Source organism: Esox lucius, chromosome 13 (genome assembly GCF_011004845.1).
Source record: "Esox lucius isolate fEsoLuc1 chromosome 13, fEsoLuc1.pri, whole genome shotgun sequence".
Lineage (NCBI taxonomy): Eukaryota > Metazoa > Chordata > Actinopteri > Esociformes > Esocidae > Esox > Esox lucius.
Genome location: NC_047581.1, coordinates 28,954,551 through 28,960,550, shown reverse-complemented (window position 1 = coordinate 28,960,550; position 6,000 = coordinate 28,954,551).

The following is a 6,000-nucleotide window of genomic DNA, read 5'->3' as shown; positions in this document are numbered from 1 at the left end:
GGAATCCCAACCTAGAGACCATGGAAATGTTGGCCATTTGGATGGCGTTCCAGAACATTCCAAAATGACATGGCTACGTTCTTGTTTATAGGGGACACCTGAGAAAATATTCACCAACCTTCTACTGGGAATGTTAGGAATACCTGGCATGTGGTTGGAGGGAGGTCAGAGATGCCGCTAAATGGAAAGTTTGACAGGAGAGTCTGGAGGAAGAAGAATAACAGCATAATAGATGCCTGGAAATCCAAACATCTTACTAGTTGGTTACAGTAGCATCCTTTATCAGAGACTGGTATGAGACATTCAGGGATACTGATGGTTGCCACTGGCTACAGCAGAGATTTAAACATTATTCCTGTAGTCTTGACAGAAATACTGGCTACAGATTGGATCTGAACATTATTCTCATAGGCCTACTGAAGGCAGCTACTGGCTACTGTACAGCTCTAAACATTATTAACATAGGCCTACTGACAAAACTGGGACACAGGGCGGTTATTGTTTCACCACTGATAATTTCAGAGCAAATTTAACTCCTGAATCCACACCAGAAATAGAACACTGTAAAATCCCTACTAGGTAACCGTAGTTATTTTTCTGATACACACATGCCAATTGATGTATTCTGTTGCTACAGAACAAATTTAAACATTATTCCCATAGGCCTACTGACAGAACTACTAGCTACAGAACAGATCTAAACATTATTCCCAAAGGCCTACTGACAGAACTACTAGCTACAGAACAAATCTAAACATTATTCCCATAGGCCTACTGACAAAACTACTAGCTACAGAACGGGATCTAAACATTTTTCCCAAAGGCCTACTGACAGAACTACTAGCTACAGAACAAATCTAAACATTATTCCCATAGGCCTACTGACAAAACTACTAGCTACAGAACGGGATCTAAACATTTTTCCCATAGGCCTACTGACAGAACTACTAGCTACAGAACAGATCTAAACATTATTCCCAAAGGCCTACTGACAGAACAACTAGCTACAGAACAGATCTAAACATTATCCATTTATTGTTTTTCTTGGCCAAGTCTCTTTTTATTGGTGTCCTTCAGTAGTGATTTCTTTGCAACAGTTCAACCATAAAGGTCTGATTCCCACATATTTGTATGTGTTATTTCATAGTTTTGATGTCTTTAACATTATTCTGCAATGTGAAAAATAGTAAAACTGAAGAAATACCCTTGAATGAGTAGGTTTCCAAACTTTTCAATGGTGCTGTATTTGACTACTTTGCTACTTACGCTGCCTTCATATTTTTTCTACAATTTTACCATTTTCTATCCAGAGGTTTGGTTGTTTTTGCCAGTCGATATTAGATACAGTATATTCAAATGTTTTATTTTTATCATTTTAAACGATGTCCGAGTATACACCCATCAGCCATAACATTATGACCACCTGCCTAATATTGTAGGTCCCCTTTTGCCGCCAAAACAGCCCTGACCCGTCGAGGCATGGACTCCACTAGACCTCTGAAGTTGTGCTGTGGTATCTGATAAAACACGTTAGCAAAAGATCCTTTCAGTCCTGTAAGTTGCATGGATCTAACTTTTTAGTCCAGCACATCCCACAGATGCTCGATTGGATTGAGATCTGGGGAATTTGGAGGCCAAGTCAACACCTTGAACTTGTTGTGTTCCTCAAACCATTCCTGAATAACTTTTGCTTGTGTCATGGCGCATTATCCAGCTGAAGAAGGCCTAATGCCATCAGGGAATACCGTTGCCATGAAAGGGTGCACATGGTCTGCAACAATGCTCAGGTAGGTGGTATGTCATTACTCAAAGCATCACACTGCTTCAGCCGGCTTGCCTCCTTCCCATAGTGCATCCTGGTGCCATATGTTCTCCAGGTAAGCGACACACACGCACCCGGCCATCCATGTGATGTAAAAGAAAATGTGATTCTTCAGACCAGGCCACCTTCTTCAGTTGCTCCGTGGTCCAGTTCTGATGGTCACATGCCCATTGTAGGCACTTTCTGCAGTGAACAGGGGTCAGCATGGGCACCCTGACTGGTCTGTGGCTACGCAACCCTGTACTCAACAAACTGCGATGCACTGTGTGTTCTGACACCTTTCTATCAGTACCAGCATTAACCTTTTCAGCAATTTGAGCTACAGTAGCTCGTCTGTTTGATCGAACCACATGGGCCAGCCTTTGCTTCCCACATGCATCAATGAGCCTTGGCCACCCAAGACCCTGTCACCGGTTCACCGCTTTTCCTTCCTTGGACCACTTTTGATAGGTACTGATCACTGCAGAACAGGACCACCCCACAAGGCTGCAGTTTGGAGATGCTCTGACCCATATGATAATTTGGCCGTTATCAAAGTAGCTCAGATCCTTACACTTGCCCATTTTTCCTGCTTCTAACACATCAACTTTGAGGACAGAATGTTCACTTGCTGCCTAATATATCCCACCCACTGACAGGTGCCATGATAACGAGACTATCAATGTTATTCACTTCACCTGTCAGTGGTCATAATGTTATGGCTGGTGTATATTTCTAGCTTTGATTGATCGGATTAGTCCGGACATTTACAATATGCCCATTTCACTCTCGAGATACCCCTCTCTTTGAGTGGACAGTTTCATGGCTGAGGGAAACAGACACTGCTAACTTGCTTATACAACAACACTGTGACGGGCACTCGCATTTGGGAAATATGGTGATGTTTACTTCTGTGGGTGAGGGATATAAACATTGAACCATGTGAATGTCATATTGATTAACATTAATGCTGATCCTTAATAAGCTGGTACAAGGGACCAGCATGACCAGCTGATCCAACACCGGAGCTGAGCGACTGAATTACAGTGAGGTCTGGAAATAATTGGACACTGGCACAAGTTTTGTTATTTGGCTGTTAACCAAAGTATATTCAAGTTACAGGTAAATAATGAATATGGGCTTAAAGTGCAGTCTCTCAGCATTAGTTTGAGGGATTTAACATCCAAATTGGAGGAAGGTTTTTGGAATTCCTTTTCTTTAAATTGTAGGCACCTCTTTTGCAAGGGACCAATAGTAATTGGACATTTGACTCAAAAGCAGTTTCATGGACAGGTGTGGGCTATTCCTTTGTTAATTCTTCATCAATTAAGCAGGTGAAAGGTCTGGAGTTGATTCCAGGTGTGGCCTTCAGTGGAACCTTAGGCTGCAAAAAAAAAAATCATCCATTAGAGAGAAAGCAAGGAACATTTGGAGTGGACAAATCAAGAGTATGATACATTCTGAGAAAAAAAGAACACACTGGTGAGCTCTGCAACACAAAAAGGTCTGGACATCCACAGAAGACAACAGTGGTAGATGATTGTAGGATCCTTTCCATGGTAAAGAAAAACCCCTTCACAACAACCAGCCAAGTGAAGAACACTCTCCAGGAGGTAGGCATATCATTATCCAAGTCTACCATAAAGAGAAGACTTCTCCAGAGCAATTAGAATAGAATGAATAGAAAGAGCCAGAAGAATAGAAAGGCCAGAATAGACTTTGCCAAAAAACATATTTAAAAAAGCCAGCCCAGTTCTGGAACAGAATGATGGGAAGAAAAAAGTACGGAGAAGGCTTGGAACGGCTCATGATCCGAAGCATACCACATCATCTGTAAAACACAGTGGAGGCAGTGTGAAGTCATGGGAATGCATGGCTTTCAATGAAACTACGTCACTATTGATAATTGATGATGTGACAGAAGACAGAAGCAGCTGGATGAACTCTGAAGTGTATAGGGATATATTGTCTGCTCAGATCCAACCAAATTCAGCAAAGCTGATTGGACAGCGCTTCACTTTACAGATGGACAATGACCCAAAACATACTGCGAAAGCAACCCAGGAGTTTTTTAAGGAAAAGAGGTGGAATATTCTGCAATGGTCGAGTCAATCACCTGATCTCAACCTGATTGAGCATACATTTCACTTGCTCAAGACAAAACTTAAAGCAGAAAGACCCACAAACAAACAACAACTGAGGACACCTGCAGTAAAGGCCTAGCAACACAAAGGAGCAAACCCGTTTGGTGATGTCCATGCGTTCCAGACTTCAGGCAGTCATTCCCTGTAAAGGATTGTCTACAAAGTATTAAAAAAACATTTGATTTATGATTGTGCCCCTGAAATAAGGGAACTGTGTATGAAAATGTATGCAATTCCTAAACATTTCTTATGATATTTTTGTTCAACCCCTTAAATTAAAGCTGAAAGTCTGCACTTCAATTGCATCTCAGTTGTTTCATTTCTAATCCATTGTGGTAGCATACACAGCCACAATTATAAAAATTGTATCAGTGTCCAAATATTTCCAGACCTACTGTAACTGTTTGACAATAAACATTGGGGTTTCTTACTGTGACCAGCATTCATTTTCTTCCCCTAATACAAGTAGAAGGACAAAAGCCTGAATGAGAAACTTCTTGAAATGTTGGCACACTGGTTGTTTGGAAACGCAGCCTGCCATGTTACCCAATCGACAGAGTAGCATGCCCGAACCTCAATCCCCAGGGATGACAACATAACGTGTCATCCGTATCAGGTAATGATGACAGACTCTCATTTAGAGAAACAACCTGGGAGCAGTTATGGTGAACTGCCTTGCTCAAGGACAGACTAACAGATTTATTTCCCCTTGGCAAGTCAAGGATTCAATCTAGCACCACTTGGCGGAAATGACGAGTTGCTCTTTCATGAATAGAAATGTATTATAAAAATGGTAAAATATTAATCCCACTGTACATGGAGGTTAGCTTTCCAAACTGTAAGTCTAGATAGGCCGGTATTTATTAGAGACATCCTGAATATAACATTCTTATCAACCTTCTACGGCTGGGCTAAAATCAGGGCTGAAATAAAAAATAACTTTTAAATCTAAATTGCACAAAAGCAGTTTGAAAATACAATAACATAGCAGCAGAAGGTATATACATCAATCAGCCATAACATTATGACCACTGACAGGTGAAGTGAATAACAGTGATAATCTCATGGCACCTGTCAGTGGGTGGGATGTGTTAGGCAGCAAGGGAACATTCTGTCCTCATAGTTGATGTGTGAGAAGCAGGAGAAATGGGCGAGCGTAAGGATCTGAGTGACTTTGACTAGGGTGAAATTGTGATGGCTAGACGACTGGGTCAGAGCATCTACAAAACTGCAGCACTTGTGGGGTGTTCCCGTACCTATCAAAAGTTCTCCAAGGAAGGAAAACTGATGAACCGGCAACAGGGTCATGGGAGGCCAAGGCTCACTGAAGCATGTGGGGAGCGAAGGCTGGCCCGTATGGTCCGATTCAACAGGCGAGCTACTGTAGCTCAAATTGCTGAAAAAGTTAATGCTGGTACTGATAGAAAGTTGTCAGAACACACAGTGCATCGCAGTTTGTTGCGTATGGGGTTGGGTAGCCACAGACCAGTCAGACCCCTGTCCACTGCCGATAGTACCTACAAAGGGCACGTGAGCATCAGAACTGGACCACGGAGCAATGGAAGAAGGTGGCCTGGTCTGATGAATCACTTTTTCTTTTACATCACGTGGATGGCCGAGTGTGTGTGCGTCACTCACCTGGAGAACATGGCACCGGGGTGCACTATGGGAAGGAGGCAAGCCGGAGTTAATGTGATGCTTTGGGCAGTGTTCTGCTGGGAAACAGTGGGTCCTGCCATTCATGTGGATGTTACTTTGACACGTACCACCTACCTGAGCATTGTTGCAGACCATGTGCACTCTTTCATGGACACGGTATTCCCTGATGGCATTGGCCTCTTTCAGCAGTATAATGCGCCCTGCCATAAAGCAAAATTGGTTCAGGAATGGTTTGAGTAACACAACCAGTTCAAGGTGTTGACTTGGCCTCCAAATTCCCCAGATTTCAATCCAATCAAGCATCTGTGGGATGTGCTGGATAAACAAGTCAGATTCATGGAGGCCCCACCTCACAACTTACAGGACTTAAAGGATCTGCTGCTAACATCTTGGTGC